Source organism: Salmo trutta, chromosome 13 (genome assembly GCF_901001165.1).
Source record: "Salmo trutta chromosome 13, fSalTru1.1, whole genome shotgun sequence".
Taxonomy (NCBI): domain Eukaryota; kingdom Metazoa; phylum Chordata; class Actinopteri; order Salmoniformes; family Salmonidae; genus Salmo; species Salmo trutta.
This window is the reverse complement of record NC_042969.1, coordinates 12,636,288-12,661,408: the sequence shown is the minus strand read 5'-3', so window position 1 is coordinate 12,661,408 and position 25,121 is coordinate 12,636,288.

Genomic DNA, 25,121 nt, shown 5'->3' with positions numbered 1-25,121 from the left:
CTCAAAAACGTGTAAGGGATATTGGATTGATCATCAAGATACGTTTTTTGGGGGGTATACTATTGACTCCCAAGCAACAAAGTGGGAATGCTATGGCCTACTTACATATTTTGGGTAAATTCTTATTTCATATGTTGTGTCTGGATTAACTGGATTTTGCTTATTTTTTTATTTCAAATTTGAATTTAACATTTACTTTCATCTGAGGACAAATACATTGTTGTTCACCTAAACAGAGATTTGATTTAGCAATTGAATTTGTGATTCAGAGATGCTGCCTACCCAATTGAGTTGATTTTTGGGGAATGTTGGATTAATTTTCTGTATACACATCATTCTTTGCATGACCTTCGCGCCTTCCCTTATTTGACTATTAGTGGTTCAGTTCTAACTGACCATTATGACACACAAACAATCCTTGATACAAACAGCAAGAAGTGGCCAACAGCTAAAGACATTTAGAAAACCTATACACGCAAAACACGTTCTGACTCACAGTCTTCCTCAGGCCTCTCCGTCAGCCCATCAGTCAATGACCTTATCAATTGATGACACCCACCCATTTCATGCAGTGTTAACTTCAACCCCAAAACACACAAGTTAATTCTTCTGGTTTCACACTGCAATGATGGAGAGGTTCAACTGCGACCGTTGATCTCTCTCCATCTTTATGTATATCTCCCATCTTTACCTTTCTCCATCTTTATCTTTCTCTCCATCTTTAAGTCCATCTTTAAGCATCCTTATCTTTATTTCCATCTTTAACTCCATCTTTACATCCATTGTTGTGACTTTACGTTCACTAATCTGATGGCTGTTATTTATTTAATCTACTATGTTTAATTGTTACCCGATTAAATGAATCATGTAACAATTAGCTAAGGAAGAAGTTGTTCAGAGAGTTACCATCTCCCGAATGAAACTCTAGAAAGGTCTTTACCTATAACGTCCATAACACAGTCAACATATTAATCACAACCTCTTATCGATTCTCATTCTGAACAGTCGTAACCTTCATGTGCAAAATATATGATTAGAAGTTCTCTTATGACTCCTAAAATCACATTCCTAACCTAAATACCTTCGTCATTTATCATATGTGACCCGATTCAGGAAACTAGGTGCACGAAGTCACGACTTCACAGGAGAGCCGTTTGAACGTTCTATTTAAAAAAAAAAATCAAAACCCGTTTTTTGGCAGAAACGCCTTCTCGAACATGTAAACTTTCATGTGCCATAATAACAAACTTGTATGCCATCTGTAAATACGAAAACAATTGTTAAATTATGACCCTTGTTGGTTAAGTCACAGAAAAAGTGAGCAACCTTCCCACTAGCCATGATTGGCTGAGATAATGAGTGGGCTGGACATGCCAAGACAGGAGTTGGAATTGGTCTGCCATATTCAAGGCTTCTGTCTACTCGAGCTCGTCAGTCTGTGTTGGCAATCCTGTCGAACTTCTGGCTAACATGGTGCGGAGAAGAAGGCTGACGGTTTACGTGTTCCTATCCAATTGTGTTTTTGTTTGTTTCTTTGCATTGTTTGTAACTTATTTTTTAACTTATTTTGTGCATAATGTTGCTGCTACCGTCTCTTATGACCGAAAATAACATATAGACATCAGAAACGGCAATTACTCACCACGAACTGGCAGAATCCTTTTTTTCCTTTAATGAGTCCGACAAGCCCGATGTGAATGGCATACTGCTTTCCCGAGAACAGGCCCAGATCCCCATCATTTGCGTGAAGGGAAGGCAGAGAAAAAGGGGCCAGAGGGCGGGCTGTCTTTCTGAGAATTCATAGTCGATCGAATAAACCCCCACTGCCTTTCATTCTGCTAGAAAACGTGCAATCTTTGGAAAATAAACTCGATGACCTACGCGGAAGATTAAACTACCAACAGGACATTCAAAACTGTAATATCTTATGCTTCACAGAGTCGTGGCTGAATGACGACATTATCAACATACTGGTAAGACAAGGGGAGGCGGACTATATATTTTTGTAAATAACAGCTGGTGCACGATATCTAAGGAAGTCTAGAGGTGTTGCATGCCTGAGGTAGAGTATCTCATGATAAGCTGTAGACCACACTATCTACCTAGAGCGTTTTAATCTGTATTTTTCGTAGCTGTCTACATACCACCACAGACTGAGGCTGGCACTAAGACCGCACTCAATGAGCTGTATTCAGCCATAAGCAAATAGGAAAACGCTCACCCAGAGGCGGTGAGACGGGGACTTTAATGCAGGGAAATTTAAATTGGTCTTACCTAATTTCTACCAGCATATTAAATGTGCACCCAGAGGGAAAAAAACTCTGGACAACCTTTACTCCACACACAGAAGTATACAAAGCTCTCCCTCGATCTCCTTTTGGCAAATCTGACTATAATTCTATCCTCCTGATTCCTGATTACAAGCAAAAATTAAAGCAGGAAGCACCAGTGACTCGATCAGTAAAACAGTGGTCAGATGAAGCAGATGCTAAACTGTTTTGCTAGCACAGACTGGAATATGTTCCGGGATTCCTCCGATGGCATTGAGGAGTACACCACATCAGTCATTGGCTTCATCAATAAGTGCATTGTCAACGTTGTCCTCACAGTGACTGTACGTACATACCCCAACCAAAAGCCATAGATGACAGGCAACATCCACACTGAGCTAAAGGCTAGAGCTGCCGCTTTCAAGGAGCGGGACTCTAACCCGGAAGCTTATAAGAAATCCTACTATGCCCTCCGACGAACCATTAAACAAGCAAAGCTTCAATACAGGACTAAGATCAAATTGTACTACACCGGCTCTGACGCTCGTCGGATGTGGCAGGGCTTGCAAACCATTACAGACTACAAAGGGAAGCACAGCCGAGAGCTGCCCATTGACAGGAGCCTACGAGATGAGCTAAACTATTTCTATGCTCGCTTCGAGGCAAATAACACTGAAAAATGCATGAGAGCACCAGCTGTTCCGAAAGACTGTGTGATCATGCAGCCGATGTGAGTAAGATATTTAAACAGTTCAAAATTCACAAGGCCGCAGGGCCGGACGGATTACCAGGATGTGTACTTCGAGCATGGGCTGACCAACTGGCAAGTGTCTTCACTGGCATTTTCAATGTCGACCTGTCCAAGTCTGTAATACCAACATGTTTTAAGCTGACCACCATAGTCCCGGTTCTCGAGAACACTAAAGTAACCTGCCTAAATTACTAACGACCCATGGCACTCATGTCTGTAGCCATGAAGTGCTTTGAAAGGCTGGTCATGGATCACATCAACACCATTATCCCAGAAATCCTAGACTCACTCCAATTTGCATACCGCCATAACAGATCCACAGATGATGCAATCTCTATTGCACTCCACACTGCCCTTTCCCACCTAGACAAAAGGAACACCTATGTGAGAATGCTATTCATTGACTACAGCTCAGCGTTCAACACCATAGTGCCCTCAAAGCTCATCAATAAACTTGGGACCCTGGGACTAAACACCTCCCTCTGCAACTGGATCCTGGACTTCCTGATGGGCTGACCACAGGTGGTAAGGGTAGGTAACAAAACATCCGTCTTGCTGATCCTCAACACAGAGGCCTGTTAGGGGTGCATGCTCAGTCCCCTCCTATACTCCCTGTTCACTCATGACTGCACAGCCAGGCACGACACCAACACCATCATTAAGTTTGCCGATGACACAACAGTGTTAGGCCTGATCACCGACAACAACGAGACAGCCTATAGGGAGGAGGTCAGAGAACTGGCCATGTGGTGAAAGGACAACAACCTCTCCCTCAATGTGATCAAGACATAGGAGATGATTGTGGACTACAGGTTAAAGAGGACCAAGCACGCCCCCATTCTCATTGACAGGGCTGTAATGGAGCAGGTTGAGAGTTTCAAGTTCCTTGGTGTCCACATCACCAACAAACTAACACGGTCCAAGCACACCAAGACAGTCATGAAGAGGGCACGATAAAACATATTTCTCCTCCGATCCTCAAAAGGTTCTACAGCTGCACCATCGAGATCAACCTGACTGGTTGCAACACTGCCTGGTATGGCATCTGCTCGACCTCTGACCTCAAGGCACTACAGAGGAAAGTGCGTATGGCCCAGTATATCCCTGGGGCCAACCTTCCTGCCAACCAGGACCTCCATACCAGGCGGTGTCAGAGGAAGGCCCTAAAAATTGTGAAAGACTCCAGTTCTCTCTGCTACCGCACGGCAAGCGGTACCGGAGCACCAAGTCTCGGTTCAAGAGGCTTCTAAACAGCTTCAACCCCCAAGCCATAAGACTCCTGAACATCTAATCAAATGGCTACTTAGACTATTTGCATTACCCCATCCCCCTCTTTTACACTGCTGCTCCTCAATGTTGTTATCATATATGCATAGTCACATTAATAACTCTACCTACATGTACATATTACCTCAATTACCTCGACTAACCGGTGCCCCCGCACATTGACTCTGTACCGGTACCCCCCTGTGTATCTTCTCTTGCTATTGTTATTTTACTGCTGCTCTTTAATTACTTACTACTTTTATTCAGCATTTAACACAATAGTACCCTCCAAACTCATCATTAAGCTTGAGACCCTGAGTCTCGACCCTGCCCTGTGCAACTGGGTCCTGGACTTTCTGACAGGCTGCCCCCAGGTGGTGAGGGTAGGAAACAACACCTCCACCCTGCTGATCCTCAACACTGGGGCCCCACATGGGCGTGTTCTCAGCCCTCTCCTGTACTCCCTGTTCACCCATGACTGCGTGGCCATGCACTCCTCCAACTCAATCATCAAGTTTGCAGACGACACTACAGTGGTTGGCTTGATTACCAACAATGACGAGACGGCCTACAGGTAGGAAGTGAGGGCCCTCGGAATGTGGTGTCAGGAAAATAACCTCACACTCAACGTCTACAAAACAAAGGAGATGATTGTGGACTTCAGGAAACAGCAGAGGGAGCACCCCCCCCCCCATCCACGGGACAGTAGTGGAGAAGGTAGAAAATTAAGTTCTTGTGCGTACACATCACGGACAAACTGAAATGGTCCACCCACACAGACAGTGTGGTGAAGAAGGCTTCATCCTCAGGAGGCTGAAGAAATTTGACTTGTCACCGAAAACACACACACTTTTACAGATGCGCAATTGAGAGCATCCTGTCGGGCTGTATCACCGCCTGGTATGGCAACTGCTCCACCCACAACCACAAGGCTCTCCAGAAAGTAGTGAGGTCTGCACAACGCATCACCGGGGGCAAACTACCTGCCCTCCAGGACACCTACACCGCCCGATGTCTCATGAAGGCCAACAAGATCATCAAGGACAACAACCACCCGAGCCACTGCCTGTTCACCCCGCTATCATCCAGAAGGCGAGGTCAGTACAGGTGGATCAAAGCTGGGACCGAGAGACTGAAAAACAGCTATCTCAAGGCCAACAGACTGTTAAACAGTCATCACTAACATTGAGTGGCTGCTGCCAAATACTGACTCAAATCTCTAGCCACTTTAATAATTAAAAATTGGATGTAATAAATGGCCAAGCCCCTCCAATTGGCTTTGGGACAGTTAGGAGGTCACGGTGGTGTGAAAGGCTTATTTGTTCTTTGTTGTACTAGTAACTTTAAACAATGCCACTTTATATAATGTTTACATACCCTACATTACTCATCTCATATGTATATACTGTACTCTATACCATCTACTGCATCTTGCCTATGCCGCACGGCCATCGCTCATCCATATATTTATATGTACATATTCTTATTTATTCCTTTATTCTTGTGTGTATAAGGTAGTTGTTGTGAAATTGTTAGATTACTTGTTAGTTATTACGGCACGGTTGGAACTAGAAGCACAAGCATTTCGCTACACTCGCATTAACATCTGCTAACCATGTGTATGTGACCAATAAAATTTGATTTCATTTGATTTATTCCTTTTTTTAAACTGCATTGTTGGTTAGGGGCTCGTAAGTAAGCATTTCACTCTAAGGTCTACACCCGTTGTATTCGGCGCATGTGACTAATAAATGTGATTTGATTTGAAAGCAGCTTTTTTTACGTATTGTGAAGTGGAGCTGCATAAGTGTTGCTCTCCACTTTCTGGAGGATCAAGTTTTGAAGTCAGTGGAATTAGAGTATGATAGCTAAAGAGATGGAGAAAACGCCTGTCTCCAGATTACATATTCAAACTAAGGGCAACCGTGATATGGCATTCCTGACAGGGAGACGCGTCCATCATGCATGATGATGTACACAGGTAAGACAGTCTAGCATTAGCTAGCTACATTTTCAGATATTACACATTTCTAATTATGACAGAAAGTGGTTTCATTTCAAGCTAAAGTGTACTGTTAGCTAGCTAGCTGACTGGCTCCCTAGCTGACGTTATTATTTGTTGCCCAGAGCCATTTGCTTTTCTAGTTAGAGCCTAATGTTAGCTAGCATTGGACCTGGTTGGTTAGCTCCCAGCACTGTGGCATTGTTGGCACATTGTTCATTGTTGTTTAACTAGCTAACGTTAGCTGGCTGGCTCATTAGATAACGTTACATATGTGATCTTAAACATTGTTGACCTAGCTAGGTATGTTTACCTAGCTAGCTAGCTATATGTCTTAAGCGTACTGTTAGCTAGCTAACATTAGCTGGCTGGCTCTCTAGCATCTCCTTCATTACATTTACATTTTAGTCATTTAGCAGATGCTCTTATCCAGAGCGACTTACAGTAGTGAATGCATACATTTCATACATTTTTTCTCCGTACTGGTCCCCCATGGGAATCGAACCCACAACCCTGGCATTGCAAACACCATGCTCTACCAACTGAGCCACACAGGACCTTCCTGAGCGGTATGACGGCTGCGCGGTCCCATGGTGTTTCTACTTGCGTACTATTGTTTGTACAGATGAACGTGGTACCTTCCGGCGTTTGGAAATTGCTCCCAAGGATGAACCAGACTTGTAGAGGTCTACAATTTTTTTCTGAGGTCTTGGCTGATATATTTTGATTTTCCCATGATGTCGAGCAAAGAGGCACTGCGTTTGAAGGTAGCCCTTGAAATACATCCACAGGAACACCTCCAATTGACTCAAATTATGCCAATTAGTCTATCAGAAGCTTCTAAAGCCATGACATCATTTTCTGGAATTTTCCAAGCTGTTTAAAGGCACAGTCAAGTTAGTGTATGTAAACTTCTGACCCATTGGAATTGTGATACAGTGAAATAATCTGTCTGTAAACAGCTGTTGGAAAAATTACTTGTGTCATGCACAAAGTAGATGTCCTAACCGACTTGCAAAACTATAGTTTGTTAACAAGAAATTTGCGGAGTGGTTGAAAAACGAGTTTTAATAATTCCAACCTAAGTGTACGTAAACTTTCAACTTCAACTGTATATCTCCATCTTTATCTCCATCTTTATCTCCATCTTTATCCCCATCTCCATCTTTATCTCATATTTATCTCCATATATATCCATATATATCTCCAGCTTTATCTCCATCTCCACATGCATCTTTATCTCCATTTCATATTGATATATTTTCTTGTGGATCTGCTGCCATCAACACAGGTTTCATCCGAAATGGCACCCTATTCCCTATATATAGTGCACTACTTCGAACCACAGGCCAATAAGGGCAGCAGGTAGCCTAGCACGTAGGAGCGTAAGGCCACTAACCGAAAGGTTGCTGGATCAAATGCCAAGCTATCCCAAGCAAGAAATCCCAAGCAAGGCAGTTAAGTCGATGAAGGTGTCCCCCCGCACCTCTCTGATTCAGAGGGGTTGAGCTAAATGTGGAAGACACATTTCAGTTGAATGTGTTCAGTTTTACAACTGACTAGGTACATATATCTCCCTTTCCAGTAGGGTGCAATTTCAGCCGCAGCCCAGGTTACATGGTGTTCTACGGGAAGTGTCAGGGTGCTGTTATAAATAGACCCTCTTAGTGAGCTGAATTGATTAATTACACGTTAAGACCCATCGAGTGGTTGTTTGAGAGGCTAGAGAAGAGCCATTAGAATTCTACTGCTGTCATGCACACAGGCAGGCACACACACATTAACGGATGCACAAGCACAGTAATGAACACACCAACGCGTGCACACACATCAACGTACCCACACACATACACTAACGAATACACAACACTCTACTGAACACACACTCACAAAGAAAGCTAACTCACGCACTCACGCAAAAGGACGCACACCCTTCACATTCGGTACGCATGGCATGTAGAGCTGAGAGGTTTCTGAGTGGCTGAATAAAAGACACCACCTGCCTCAATTAGTGAGAGACGAAAGAAAGGGAAATATAGAGAGTATTGGAGAGGAATATGAAGAGAGTGAGAGTGGGTGGAGAAAGAGTAGAACAGGGAGAGAGAGAGCGAGAAAGTCAAAACAGCAGAGAGGGAATAGGAGGAGGGATAGAAGACTCGCATGGGGAGAGTGGTAGCGTTGCCAGGTGCATTGCTATCTGCAAGAGTGTTTGTTGTGGTTTTGGCTTCAGTCCTTCTTGGACGACCACCAACACATTTAGTGAGTGGATGTTTCTTCAACCAATCTTGGTCATATCGTCTTGCGAGACATGATACTGTATCGTTTGACTTTAGAACAGCTATGGCTAGCTCCTTTGATGGCAGCATGGTACGGTCCACTTGTTCTGTTTGACGCCATAGTGAGTGTAGTATTTGGCAATGGGCTGCAGTAGCTCCTCCACAGCTCCAGAGTATACAGAAAAAACATTAAACACTACACACACACTGACAGATGTAGAACAGCAGTGAATAGAGAGAGAGAGACACAGACAGACAGACAGACAGACAGACAGACAGACAGACAGACAGACAGACAGACAGACAGACAGACAGACAGACAGACAGACAGACAGACAGACAGACAGACAGACAGACAGACAGACAGACAGACAGACAGACAGAGAGACAGAGAGAGAGAGAATATGTATAGATAAAATCAGTAATTCAAGCAGAGGAAGCAAGAAACTAAGAAAGAGGGATCTTCTGTCAGGATACCTTTATCTTTTGCAAGTATGTACGTCCGCATGTGTGTGCGTGCTTGAGTGTGTGATCCATTTTAGTTGGCAGTTATGTAAATTGGTCTGCTGCAGATGACGGGAGAGCAAAGAGATAAGAGGCCCAGCTCGAGCACTCAGGACTGGGGTAGAGAGGGACAGAGCCTCCCCTGTTCTCCCATGTCCCCCATACACCAGCTGGCAGCCGGGACAGGGAATAAAGCATGGGAATGGACTCTCTCTCTCTCACATTGATCACACACAAACACAGCAGAGAGCTCTGGTATCAAGCCTAATTCATAAAGGGTGACATGCGTTTTCCCCTTGCTAATTGAGATGTATTACCCCTCTCACACAACTAAAACACGCTCTGCCTCTGAGCTGATCAGCCCTGTCTGGGGAACCAGTCTCATCACTGACACACAGCCCATCATCAAGCTTAGCTCAAATGGAACTATTAGGCTGGTTTATCTTCTATTACAGTTTCATATTCAGAGTGGAAAAACATCAGCTCTTTGCTAATAACTCTTACTGGAAAATGGCTGCTCATTGGCACAGGCAATTAGAGGGTGAAGCTACTAAGATGAGAGTAATAAGTACATCGCCCCATGATAATATATGCATTGGTTGAAGCTCAATGTTAAATTGAAATACACTGAACAAAACTATAAATGCGACATGTAAAGTGTTGGTCCCATGTTTCATGAGCTGAAATAAAAGATCACAGAAATGCATATCACGAGACTTATTAAACAGCATGATCATTACACAGTTGCACCTTGTGCTGGGGACAATGGAAGGCCACTCTAAACTGTGCAGTTATATCACACAACACAATGCCATGTCAAGTTTTGAGGGGGCGTGCAATTGCCATGCTGACTGCAGGAATGTCCAACAGAGCTGTTGCCAGATCATTTTAATGTTGCTTTCTCCACCAAAATGTAGTTTTAGAGAATTTGGCACTACGCCCAGCTTCCGCACAACCATAGACCACATGTAACCAAACTAGTCCAGGACCTCCACATCCGGCTTCTTCACCTGCAGGTTCGTCTGAGACCAGCCACCCAACCACTCAGACAGCTGATGAATTGTTGGTTTTCACAACTGAAACATTTCTGCACAAACTGTCCGAAACCGTCTCAGGGAAGCTCATCTGCTTGCTTGTCATCCTCACCAGGGTTTTGACCTGATGGAAGTTCGGCGTGGGAAAACATTCCACAGGCCACAATCAACAGCCTGATCAACTCTATACAAAGGAGATGTGTCGTGCTGAATGAGCGAAATGGTGGTCACACCAGATACTGACTGGTTTTCCGACCCACGCCCCAACCTTTTTTTTATGTACAGTATCTGTGAACAATATATGCATATCTGTATTCCCAGTCATGTGAAATCCATAAATTGTGGCCTAATGAATTTATATAAATTGACTGATTTCCTATGAACTGTAACTCTGTAAAATCTTTGAAATTGTTGCATGCGGCATTCATATTTTTGGTCAGTATACTTGTTAGTGTTTTGTCTTATCATTAAACTACTTAGCATGTTAGCTAACCCTTCCTCACACTCTAAACGCAACCCTCTAACCTTACTCCTAGCCTTAACCCTAACCTTAACCCTAACCTTAACCCCTTACTTAGCTAATGTTAGCATTTGTTCAGTGTAAGTATTGTGACTACTTCAGAACATTGGGTTCATCGAAAAGCATTTCACTTTAGCATGAAAACTTAATTAATTTCTCAGTAGTACTATTGATCTAATTATCATGACAAATGTATTCACCACCATCCTTCTCCTCCCTCTTTTCCTCCATTCTTTACTGCCGTTTACCTCCTCCTCCTCCTCCTCTTCCTCATCCATGTCATCATGATCACCATCACCACTATTTACATGTAGAAAATGATCACCATCCCCATTAATGTGATCTCCACATGGTGGGGATGCCCATCTTCATTAACATGATCTCCAAATGGTGAGGATCCCCATCTCCATTAACTTGATCTCCACTAAATGAAGATTACGGTAAGGAATTATTTCAAAATAATATAAAAAATTGAAAATTAACAAATGTACAGAAAGATCAGTGAGAAGGCCAAATTACAGAGAAATAACTTTTTGAGGCGATTAACCTCTCTAGGGTAGGGGGCAGTATTTGCACGGCCGGATAAAAAACGTACCCGATTTAATCTGGTTATTACTACTACCCAGAAACTAGAATATGCATATAATTGTTTGATTTGGATAGAAAACACCCTAAGGTTTCTAGAACTGTTTGAATGGTGTCTGTGAGTATAACAGAACTCATATGTCAGGCAAAAACCTGAGAAGATTCATTACAGGAAGTGCCCTCTCTGACCCTTTCTTGGCCTTCTACACTCTCTTTATTGAAATCTGAGGATCTCTGCTGTAACGTGACACTTCCTACGGCTCCCATAGGCTCTCAGAAGGCGGCAGAACGCTGAATGATGACTTTGCAGCCCATTGCTGAAAAACAGTAGCGCATTTGGATAGTGGTCGATCAGAGAACAATGAGACTGGGAACGCGTGCACTCCATGTTTTTATTTTTTCGTATTTGAACGAAAACAGGGTTTCCCGGTTGGAATATTATCGCTTTTTTACGAGAAAAATCGTATACAAATTGATTTTAAACAGCGGTTGACATGCTTCGAAGTACGGTAATGGAATATTTAGAAATGTTTTGTCACGAAACGTGTCGGGCGCGTCACCCTTCGTCACCCTTCGGATAGTGTCTTGAACGCACGAACAAAACAGAGGATATTTGAACATAACTATGGATTATTTTGAACCAAACCAACATTTGTTATTGAAGTAGAAGTCCTGGGAGTGCATTCTGACGAAGAAAAGCAAAGGTAATCCAATTTTTCTTATAGTAAATCTGAGTTTGGTGAGTGCCAAACTTGGTGGGTGTCAAAATAGCTAGCCCGTGATGGCGAGCTATCTACTCAGAATATTGCAAAATGTGCTTTCGCCGAAAAGCTATTTTAAAATCGGACATAGCGATTGCATAAAGGAGTTCTGTATCTATAATTCTTAAAATAATTGTTATGTTTTTTGTGAACGTTTATCATGAGTAATTTAGTAAATTCACCGGAAGTTTGCGGTGGATATGCTAGTTCTGAACGTCACATGCTAATGTAAAAAGCTGTTTTTTGATATAAATATGAACTTGATTGAACAAAACATGCATGCATTGTATAACATAATGTCCTAGGAGTGTCATCTGATGAAGATCATCAAAGGTTAGTGCTGCATTTAGCTGTGGTTTGGGTTTATGTGACATTATATGCTAGCTTGAAAAATGGGTGTCTGATTATTTCTGGCTGGGTACTCTGCTGACATAATCTAATATTTTGCTTTCGTTGTAAAGCCTTTTTGAAATCGGACAGTGTGGTTAGATTAACGAGAGTCTTGTCTTTAAAATGGTGTAAAATAGTCATATGTTTGAGAAATTGAAGTAATAGCATTTCTAAGGTATTTGAATATCGCGCCACGTGATCCACTGGCTGTTGAGTAGGTGGGACGATTTCGTCCCACATACCCTAGAGAGGTTAAATCCTTTCAGTCTGGAAAAACCCCAGGGCTTGATGGCATACCGGTTGTATATCAGCATTTTTTTATATACTAAAAGCTCCATTGTTAGATTGTTATAACTACTCTTATAGAAATGGTAGTCTGTCAGGTACTCAGCAGGATTGTCTGATTTCTCTATTATTAATTAACACAAGACACAAATGGCAAATATAAAGACCCAGTCTATCTAAAAAACTGGAGGCCCTTTACACTTCAATGTTGTGATGCAAAAAATACTAGCAAAATGCATAGCACTCAGAATTAAAAGGGTTTTGCCAAGTATTGTTCATCCTGACCAGACAGGTTTTTTACATGGACGATACATTGGAGATAATATATGACAACTACTAGAAATAATAGAACATCATGAAACATCTAGGAAGCCATGCCTGGTATTTATAGCGGATTTTGAAAAGGATTTTTTAAAATCCAGCCAAGACTTGATTTTATTTATAAATAGCTGGATTTTTTCAATTTCGGCGATTCTCTTATAAAATGGCTAAAAATAATGTATAGCAACCCCAGATGTAAAATAGTAAATAACGGCTACTTCTCAGAGAGTTTTGAATTGTCCAGAGGAGTTACACAAGGGTGTCCGCTGTCACCATATCTATTCGTTATGGCCATCGAAATGCTAGCTATTTAAATCAGATCCAATAATAACATTAGAGGATTACAAATCCAAGGCTTAAAAACAAATGTGTCAATGTATGCTGATGACTCAAGTTTTATATTAAGTCCGAAAGCTAGATCCCTGCAATGTCTCATTGAAGATCGAGATAACTTTTCTGTACTCTCTGGACTAAAACCTAACTTTCATAAGTGTACAATATTAAGTATTGGATCTTTAAAAAATACTACTTTTACATTACCCTGCAGTTTACCTATAAAATGGTCTGATGGTGAAGTAGACATACTGTACTTGGTATTCATATCACAAAATATATAAATAAGCTCTCCATAATGAATTTCAATAGAAAACATGTAAAAATAGACAAGATCCTGCAACCAAGGTCTATTTATGGAAAAATGGCCCTGATTAACTCCTTAGTCATATCTCAGTTTACTCACTTACTTATGGCGCTGCCTACTCCTGATGATTTGTTTTTCAAATCATATGAGCAAAAATATTTTGCTTTATCTGGGATGCTAAACCAGACAAAATAAAGCGTGCTTATCAATATAATGAATATGAATTGGGTGGGTGGGTTGAGATTATTAAATATAGAAGCACTAAACCTCTCTCTAAGAACATCACTTATTCAAAAGTTTTACTTGAACCCTGGTCCTCAAATAGAATACTAAGAAAAGCTCATCCTGTAACGCTCGTCTGAAGGAGAAGTTGAAGTGGACCAAGGCGCAGCGTGGTAAGTGTTCATGATTTCTTTATTCATAAACACACTCAAACAAAATAACAAAAGCGAAAACGAAAACGCACAGTTCCGTAAGGTACCGACACTAAACAGAAAACATAGATTTTCCCACCCAAGTCACACCCTGACCTAACCAAACCTAGAGAATAATAAGGATCTCTACGGTCAGGACGTGACAGTACACCCCCCCAAAGGTGCGGTTTCCAGCCGCAAACCTGAACCTATAGGGGAGGGTCCGGGTGGGCATCTCCACTTGTCGGAGGCTCCGGTGTGGAACGCAGATCCCCCTCCGCTTGGGGCTCCCCCCACTTTCGTGGAACCGGACTGTGGACCGTTGCCGGAGGCTCCGGACCCTGGATCATTGCTGAAGGAACCAGATCTTAGATCGTCGCCGGAGGCTCTGGACTGGGAGCCCCCGCTGGAGGCTCTGGACTGCCGACCGTCGCTGGAGGCTCTGGACTGCCGACCGTCGCTGGAGGCTCTGGACTGCCGACCGTCGCTGGAGGCTCTGGACTGTCGACCGTCGCTGGAGGCTCTGGACTGCCGACCGTCGCTGGAGGCTCTGGACTGCCGACCGTCGCTGAAGACTCTGGACTGCGGACCGTCGCTGGAGACTCTGGGTTGCGGACCGTCGCTGGAGGCTCCGGACTGGGGACCGTAGCTGGAGGCTCCGGACTGGGGACCATCGCTGGAGGCTCCGGACAGGGGACCGTCGCTGGAGGCTCCGGACAGGGGACCGTCGCTGGAGGCTCCGGACCGGGGACCGTCGCTGGAGACTCCGGACCGGGGACCGTCGCTGCAGGCTCCAAGCCATGGATCGTCTCTACAGGCTCCGCGCCATGGATCATCACTGGAGGCTTCGTGCCATAGATCATCACTGGATGCTCCGGGCCATGGATCATCACTGGAGGCTCCGTGCCATGGATCATCACTGGAGGCTCCGGGCCATGGATAATCACTGGAGGCTTCGTGCCATGGATCATCACTACAGGCTCCGGGCCATGGATCATCACTGGAGACTTCGTGCCATGGATTATCACTGGAGGCTCCGGGCCATGGATTATCACTGGAGGCTTCGTGCCATGGATCATCACTACAGGCTCCGGGCCATGGATCATCACTGGAGGCTTCGTGCCATGGATCATCACTGGATGCTTCGAACCATGGATCATCACTAGAGGCTTCGTACGTGGAGCCGGAACAGGTCTCACCGGACTGAAGAGACGCACTGGAGACCGGGTGCGCGGAGCTGGCACAGGATATACTGGGCCGTGGAGGCGCACTGGATTTCTGGAGTGTAGGGCTGGCACAACCCATCCTGGCTGGATGCTCACTTTATCCCGGCAAGTGTGGGGCGCTGGCATAGGACGAACTGGGCTGTGAAGGCGCACTGGCGACACAGTGCGTAGAGCTGGCGCAGGATATCCTGGACCAAGGAGGTGTACTGGAGACCAGGAGCGCTGAGCCGGCACCATCCGTCCTGGCTGAATGCCCACTCTAGCACGGCAAATGTGGGGCGCAGGCACAGAGCGCACCGGGCTATGAATGCGCACTGGAGATACAGTGCGCATCACCGCATAACACGGTGCCTGACTGGTCACACGCTCCCCACGGTAAGCATGGGGAGTTGGCTCAGGTCTCAACCCTGACTCCGCCAATCTCCCCATGTGCCCCCCCCGAAAAACTTTTTGGGAGCTGCCTCTCGGGCTTCCGTTGTTGCCGTGCTAGTTCCTCGTAGTGTCGCCGTTCCTCCTTTGCTGCCTCTATCTCCTCCCTTGGACGGCGATATTCCCCAATCCGAGTCCAGGGCCCTTTGCCATCCAGGATCTCCTCCCATGTCCAACTATCCTGGCCACACTGCTTGGTCCGTTTTTGGTGGGAGGTTCTGTAACGCTCGTCTGAAGGAGAAGTTGAAGTGGACCAAGGCGCAGCGTAGTAAGTGTTCATGATTTCTTTATTCATAAACACACTCAAACAAAATAACAAAAGCAAAAACGAAAACGCACAGTTCCGTCAGGTACAGACACTAAACAGAAAACATAGATTTTCCCACCCGAGTCACGCCCTGACCTAACCAAACCTAGAGAATAATAAGGATCTCTACGGTCAGGGCGTGACACATCCATTGTTTAAAATTGCCTTTTTGCCTTTGTGCAGATTGCCATGTCTCATTTTCGATTAATTGAAAATACAACAACACAGAGTTACACATGGAGTAAAACAACATACAATCAATGATGCGGTAGAAAAAAAAAAAAATTAAATTTTTTGTTGTTGTAATATTGTAAATTGGAATGGTAGAGTTATGTCCTTCATGGAGTTATCAGAATTGTATGGGAAAATCTGCTCAATCCAAGAGTACAACCAATTGATTACAGCATTACCCCAAAAATGGAGGAGGCAGGTGGCAGCGGGAGGAGGTAGGGAACTGGTTTGTCTGCCCAATATAAAGGATCAAAACTGGCGGAGGAATAAAAATAGCATAAATAGGAAAGTATACCAGTTTCATTTGAGGACCAGGATGTTGACAACTGTGCCATACAGATTGCAAAATAGTTGGGAAGAGATTTTTGATGTACCGATTCTATGGTACAGGGTGTATGAGTTGATATATAAAACAACGCAAGATTCAAGACTTCGTGCTTTTCAGCTAAAATTATTATATGGAAATCTTGCCAACAACAAAATGTTGAATATTTGGGGCATAAAATCATCGAAGCTCTGCAGATTGTGTTGTGAGGATACAGAATCAATAGACCATTTGTTTTGGAATTGCCCTCAGGTAGTTTCTGGTCTCAGGTTCAGGAATGGCTGAAAATGCATAGCATTGATCTTAAATTGACCCTAGAAATAGTACTGTTAAGAGATCTAGAGAGACCGAATCAGTCAATTACTAATATACTAATACTCTTAGTAAAAGTATTTATCTTCAACTCACAATCTGTGGATCCTATTCGATTAGATAGATTGAAATTGTACGTTAAACATCACAGCATAGTTGAAAGATACGTGTTGAGTAGAAACCCGAAGAGGGTGGCCATCATAGATAGATGGGATGGGCTGAGGGAAGCTGAGGGTTGGTATGTGGAATTGGAGACAAGTGGGAGTGGAGTTGCTGTGCGGGAGATAGAATGATGGTCAAAGATAAACATTTTTTTTTAAGTCTGAATAAAACATAAAAAGTATGTTTGATTGACACTGAAGGACAATGTTTTTACAACTAATGCCGGTTTGCCTGAGGCTGATGCCGTGCAGGTGTTTGTACACACGCATATACACACACTCTCATTCGAATAAAGGCATACAACAACACACACATACATGTAATAGTGCCAGACATGCACACAAACATATACAGTTGGCATTGTTGTTATAATTTTAGTTGTCCTTGATGTCCTTTTTGTTGTTTTAGTTTTTGAATCGTTTTGCATTCTTTGCTGTTTTCTTTTTCTTTTTTCTCTTTAGTTCATTCTCTTGGTTGTTGGTGCATTGGGGGGTTCTTGGGGGCCGGGAATGGAATAAATTGTATTTAAATTTTCTTCTTGGGGGGGACTGTGGGAGAGGTCTCGAATGGTTGAGGGACAGCTATTGGGGAACTGTGGGAGCATCTTGGAGGGTTCGAGTGTCATGTTCTGACCTGTAAAGGTGTTATTTGTTAGTGTTTAGTTTGGTCAGGACGTGGCAGGGGGTATTTGTTTTATGTGGTTCAGGGTGGTTGTGTGTATGTGTCCATGTAGAGAGGGGTATTTGATTTATTAGTCCAGGGTTTTGGTTATTGTTCTATGTTAGTTTATTTCTATGTTCTTTCTAGTCATTTGTATTTCTATGTTTAGTTAATTGGTGTTGGGGCCTTCAGTTGGAGGCAGCTGTCTATCGTTGCCTCTGATTGAAGGTCCTATAATTAGGGGTGTGTTTGTATTGTGGATTGTGGGTAGTTGTATTCTGTTTTGTGCTTGTCACCTGACAGAACTGTTAGTGTCGTTTTTGTTAATTGTATACGTGTTTATTTTGTTTCTCCTTCTTCAATATTAAAAAGTGAAGATGAGTATACACTTCCCTGTTGCGTCTTGGTCCTCCACACACGACACTCGTTACATCGAGTTCACATTTTTTGGCCTTGTGGGAGATCTGTCATTGTGCCCTTGAGCAGGGCATTGACCCTGGACGCTTCTGTGTGTCGCTCAGGATGGCAGTCTGTTGGATGACTGGTATGATGCAGTTGTTGAGTGGCTTCACTGCAAGTATATTGTATGTTTCAGATATTCAATGAAAAAATAAACATGATCTCCAAATGAGGGTGATCCCCATCTCCATGAACATGATCTCCACATGGTGGGGATCCCCATCTCCATGAACATGATCTCCACATGGTGGGGATCCCCATCTCCATGAACATGATCTCCACATGGTGGGGATCCTCATCTCCATTAACATGATCTCCACATGGTGAGGATACTCATCTCCATTAACATGATCTCCACATGGTGGGGATCCCCATCTCCATGAACATGATCTCCACATGGTGGGGATCCCCATCTCCATGAACATGATCTCCACATGGTGGGGATCCCCATCTCCATTAACATGATCTCCACATGGTGGGGATCCACATCTCCATTAACATGATCTCCACATGGTGGGGATACTCATATCCATTAACATGATCTCCAAATGGTGGGGATCACCATCTCCATTAACATGATCTCCACATGGTGGGGATCCTCATCTCCATTAACATGATCTCCACATGGTGGGGATCCACATCTCCATTAACATGATCTCCACATGGTGGGGATCCTCATCTCCATTAACATGATCTCCACATGGTGGGGATCCACATCTCCATTAACATGATCTCCACATGGTGGGGATCCTCATCTCCATTAACATGATCTCCACATGGTGGGGATCACCATCTCCATTAACATGATCTCCACATGGTGGGGATCCCCATCTCCATTAACATGATCTCCACATGGTAGGTGTCATTTCCTCTACTCAGTGATATAAATGTCACTAATGTTCCAACTCTGTTGCTGGTTCCCTAGTTTTCTAGAGGAGAAATATGTGGACCAATGCTTAGCTCAAACAAAGAGGCTTCTTTGTCATCAGCTCTGATTCTCTCTCTCTCTCTCTCTCTCTCTTTCTCTCTCTCTCTCTCTCTCTCTCTCTCTCTCTCTCTCTCTCTCTCTCTCTCGCTCTCTCAATTCAAGGGCTTTATTGGCATGGGAAACATATGTTAACATTGCCAAAGAAAGTGAAGGAGATAATAAACAAAAGTGAAATAAACAATACAAATGTACAGTAAACATTACACTCACAGACGTTATTTCACTATCTCTGACTGTCTGTCTATCTCTGTCTCTGTCACTCTCTCGCTCTGTCTCTGTCTCACTCTCTCTCTCCATATTGGGCTGTGGTACTTAATGAATAGCAGCAGTGCCGGATAACATATTGTGCTGCATTAAAATTATGATGGATCAATTATCCCGTCGTCAGGAGGTTTTTGTTCAGCTGAAAGGAAAGGGAAAAACACCAAGGGGACCCCAGATCACATGATATGCATTCAGCTCCGGTTTGTAATCAACTGGGGTATGGGTTGCGTGTGTGCGTGTGTGTGTGTGCATGTTCATGTTCATAGGTGCACTTCAACATACTGCCACTGAAACGAACAAGTCAAATCATGCAAAACTACAAAGTGTGCAAACCGAGTCCAGGTTCAGTACATGGAACAACACAGGGATGGTAGAGACATCCAGACTGAGAAAATCTGCATGTCAGAGTCTAAGGAGAGGAGGGACACCCTCCTAAGGGCCTCCTTCTTAAGGCACCCAGAGAACCTAATCAAGGGTGACTTGACGTTGCTTCAAGGGTGTGTGTAGCAGGGTGTGTGTGTGTGTGTGTGTGTGTGTGTGTGTGTGTGTGTGTGTGTGTGTGTGTGTGTGTGTGTGTGTGTGTGTGCGCACGTGCATGCACAAGGAAAATGCAATGAGCAGACAGGATGGTTGTGATGAGTTTTGGGGAGCAGCAGGATGAGGAGTTTAGGGAAGAATGTCTGAGCGAGTGCTTACAGAGTTGACAACCATGGCGGACAGAGGCAACCATGGATAGAAACAACCATGGAAAGACACAACCATGGCGGACACAGACAACCATGGACAGAGACAACCATGGACAGAGACAACCATGGACAGAGACAACCATGGACAGAGACAACCATGGATAGAGACAACCATGGACAGAGACAACCATGGACAGAGACAACCATGGACAAAGACAACCATGGACAGAGACAACCATGGACAGAGACAACCATGGACAGAGACAACCATGGACAGAGACAACCATGGACAGAGACAACCATGGATAGAGACAACCATGGACAGAGACAACCATGGACAGAGACAACCATGGACAGAGACAACCATGGACAGAGACAACCATGGACAGAGACAACCATGGACAGAGACAACCATGGACAGAGACAACCATGGACAGAGACAACCATGGACAGAGACAACCATGGACAGAGAGAATTACCTAAAGAAGTAGAGTAATGGGATGAGAGAGAGAGAGAGAGAGAGAGAGGTTGATTTTGATGGTAGATATGGATACTTGCACAACTGAGAATGAATGAAGTGTGTGTAAGTGAGAGAGAGAGAGAGGGAGAGAGAGAGAAAAATGGATAGAGGAAAAGAGAGAGGGATAGAGAGAGCCATAGAGAGGAGAGAGAAAGAGACATAGTCAATGGTAGGCTTCGAGGGGACTCCTACTGTCGGTACACCTATAGGTCATCTCTTGGCAGTAGTACTGTATGTAAACTACTTTATCACTGACCTCAACCCAGAGTCTCTCAGAGCGTTAACAGTCAGCCCACTGACACCCCAAACATTTCACTGTAACAGTGAAGGTGTAAACTTGGCAGTAGAAAACCTAAACAGTATAGTTGACCTCTCAGCTTCCCAATCAAATCTAAAAACTTCAAGCAGACAACCTAAGAAAATTAACAATAATGACAAATGGTCATGTATGGATAAACCACTTCTACAGTCTTTTTGGCTCAATAACAAAGAACAACCCGTAAAAACATATAGATGATCAATTACAAATCTTAGAATCAACTATTAAAGACTACCAGAACACACTGGATTCTCGAATTACATTGAATGAACTACAGGACAAAATACAAACCCTCCAACCCGAAAAGTTGTGTGGCATTGATGGTGCCCTGAATGTAATGATAGAATATACAGATTCCAATTGGCCATACATAAACTCTTTAACATCATCCTTAGCTCTGGCATCTTCCCCAATATTTGGAGCCTAGGACTGATCACCCCAATCCACAAAAGTGGATACAAATTTTACCCCATTAACTACCGTGGGATATGCGTCAACAGCAACCTTGGGAAAATCTTCTGCACTATCATTAACAGCAAACTCGTACATTACCTCAGGGAAAACAATGTACTGAGCAAATGTCAAATTGGCTTTTACCAAATTACTGTACGACTGACCCCGTATTCACCCTACACACCATAATTGACAAACAAACAAACCAAAACAAAGGCAAAGTCTTCTCATGCTTGATTTCAAAACGCTTTTGACTCAATTTGGCATGTTGTTCTTCTATACAAAATGATTGAAGGTGGTGTTGAGGGAAAAACAACAAGTGTGTGGTTAAAATGGCCAAAAAACACACACATTTCTTTCCACAGAGCCATGGGGTGAGACAGGGATGCAGCTTAAGCCCCAGCTTAAGCCCCCCGGGCGCTACAGCACCCGACCTCAACCTTCTAGAAACTGAAGTCAAATGTCTACTGTTTGCTGATGATCTGGTGCTTCTGTCCACAACCAAGGAGGGCCTACAGCAGCACCTAGATCTTCTGCACAGATTCTGTCAGACCTGGGCCCTGACAGTAAATTTCACTAAGATAAAAAATAATGGTGTTCCAAAAAAGGTCCAGTTGCCAGGACCAGAAATACAAATTCCATCTAGACACGATTGACCTAGAGCACACAAAAAAAACAATACATACCTCGGCCTAAACATCAGCGACACAGGTAACTTCCACAAAGCTGTTAACAATCTCAGAGACAAGGCAAGAAGGGCCATATCTGCCATCAAAAGCAATATATAATTGCCATACTAATTAGGATCTGGCTAATAAATTATTGAATCAGTTATAGAACCCATTGCCCTTCATGGTAGTGAAGTCTGCGGACCGCTCAATAACCAAGAATTCACAAAATGGGACACACCAAATTGAAACTTCTGCAGAAATATTTCTTGAGTATACAACGAAAAGCACGAAATAATGCCTAAAAGGAAGCGATTCCCAAACCTTCCATAACAAAGCCATCACCTACGGAGAGATGAACCTGGAGAAGAGTCCCGTAAGCAAGCTGGTCCTGGGGCTCTGTTCACAAACACAAACAGACCCCACAGAGCCCCAGGACAGCAATACAATTAGACCCAAGCAAATCATGAGAAAACAAAAAGATAATTATTTGAAACAAATAAAATGAGCAAACTAGAAGACTATTTGGCCCAAAACAGAGAGTACACAGTGGCAGAATACCTGACCACTCTGTATGACCCAAAAGTAAGGAAATCTGTGACTATGCACAAACTCAGTGAGCATTGCCTTGCTATTGAGAAAGGCCGCCTTAGGCAGACCTAGCTCTCAAGAGAAGACAGGCTATGTGCACACTGCCCACAAAATGAGGTGGAAACTGAGATGCACTTCCTAACCTGCTGCCAAAACTATGACCATATTAGAGACACATATTTCCCTCAGAATAACACAGACCCACAAAGAATTCGAAAACAAAACCAATTTTGATAAACTCCGATATCTATTGGGTGACCTCTTGCAAGATGCGTGTCCTGTTGCCACAAGAAAAGGGCAACCAGTGAAGAACAAACACCACTGGAAATACAACCCACATTTACGTTGATGTATTTTCCCTTTTGTACTTCAACTATTTGCAACACTGTATATCAACATAATATTACATTTGAAATGTCTTTATTCTTTTGGAACTTTCGTGAGTGAAATTTTTACTGTTCATTTTTTATTGTATATTTGTTTATTATCTATTTCACTTGATTTGACAACGTAAACATGTGTTTTCCATGTCAATAAAGCCTCTTAAATTGAAAAATTGAGAGAGAGAGAGAGAGATTTATCAGCACATAATCAATTTGAGAGACAAATGACTCTTCCTCTCATTCATAAAAAAAATATAATTGCACAAAAACACTTGAATCGCAGGAATGGAAATCTATGCCAATCTAACACTGGCAACATCAGTCCTCAGTATAACAGTCAAACACGCGATCAATCCAATCAGTATTTATTATAGAAGATCACTGCTACTAAACTGTTACCCGATTCAGAAATCTAGGCATACTGTATGTCGCACATCACTCACAGGAGAGGCATTTCAAATCATTATTATTATATAATATTTGATCAAAATTCATTTTTTTGGGGCAGAAATGCCTTCTGGAACATGTGGACTTTTATGTGCCTTAATATCAAACCTGTATTCCATCTGTAAATAAATGTGTTAGAAATGAGTGTTAGATTATGAGCCTTGTTGGTTTAGCCACAGAAAAAGTCAGGAACACCATTTTCAGACACCCATTTTTCAAGCTAGCATATAATGTCACATAAACCCAAACCACAGCTAAATGCAGCACTAACCTTTGATGATCTTCATCAGATGACACTTCTAGGACATTATGTTATACAATACATGCATGTTTTGTTCAATCAAGTTCATATTTATATCAAAAAACAGCTTTTTACATTAGCATGTGACGTTCAGAACTAGCATACCCCCCGCAAACTTCCGGTGAATTTACTAAATTACTCACGATAAACGTTCACAAAAAACATAATAATTATTTTAAGAATTATAGATACAGAACTCCTCTATGCACTCGCTATGTCCAATTTTAAAATAGCTTTTCGGTGAAAGCACATTTTGCAATATTCTGCGTAGATAGCCCAGCCATCACGGCTAGCTATTTAGACACCCACCAAGTTTAGCCCTCACCAAAGTCAGATTTACTATAAGACATTTTTTATTACCTTTGCTGTCTTCGTCAGAATGCACTCCCAGGACTTCTACTTCAATAACAAATGTTGGTTTGGTTCAAAATAATCCATAGTTATATCCAAATAGCGGTGTTTTGTTCGTGCGTTCAAGACACTATCCGAAAGGGTAAAGAAGGGTGACGCGCCCGACGCGTTTCGTGACAAAAAAATTCTAAATATTCCATTACCGTACTTCGAAGCATGTCAACCGCTGTTTAAAATCAATTTTTATGCCATTTTTCTCGTAAAAAAGCGATAATATTCCGACCGGGAAACCGTGTTTTAGTCCAAAGACAGAGGTAATAAAAACATGGTGTCCCCTCGTGCACGCGCCTCAGTCTCATAGTACTCTGACCGACCACTATCCAAACGCGCTAATGTTTTTCAGCCAGGGCCTGCAAAGCCACCATTCAGCTTTTTCCCGGTTTCTGAGAGCCTATGGGAGCCGTAGGAAGTGTCACGTTACAGCAAAGATCCTAAATTTTCAATAAAGAGAGTCAAGAAGCCAAAGGAATGGTCAGAGAGGGCACTTCCTGTACAGAATCTTCTCAGGTTTTTGCCTGCCATATGAGTTCTGTTATACTCACAGACACCATTCAAACAGTTTTAGAAACTTTAGGGTGTTTTCTATCCAAAGCCAATAATTATATGCATATTCTAGTTTCTGGGCAGTAGTAATAACCAGATTAAATCGGGTACGTTTTTTATCCGGCCGTGTAAATACTGCCCCCTAGCCCTAACAGGTTAACCTTGCTCTGAACACCTCCAAAACAAAGGTCATGTGGTTAGTTAAGAAGAATGCCACTCTCCCCACAGGTGTGATTACTACCTCTGAGGGTTTAGAGCTTGAGGTAGTCACCTCATAGAAGTACTTGGGAGTATGGCTAGACGGTACACTGTCCTTCTCTCAGCACATATCAAAGCTACAGACCTAAAGTTAAATCTAGACTTGGTTTCCTCTATCGTAAACACTCCTCTTTCAGCTGCCAAACTAACCCTGATTCAG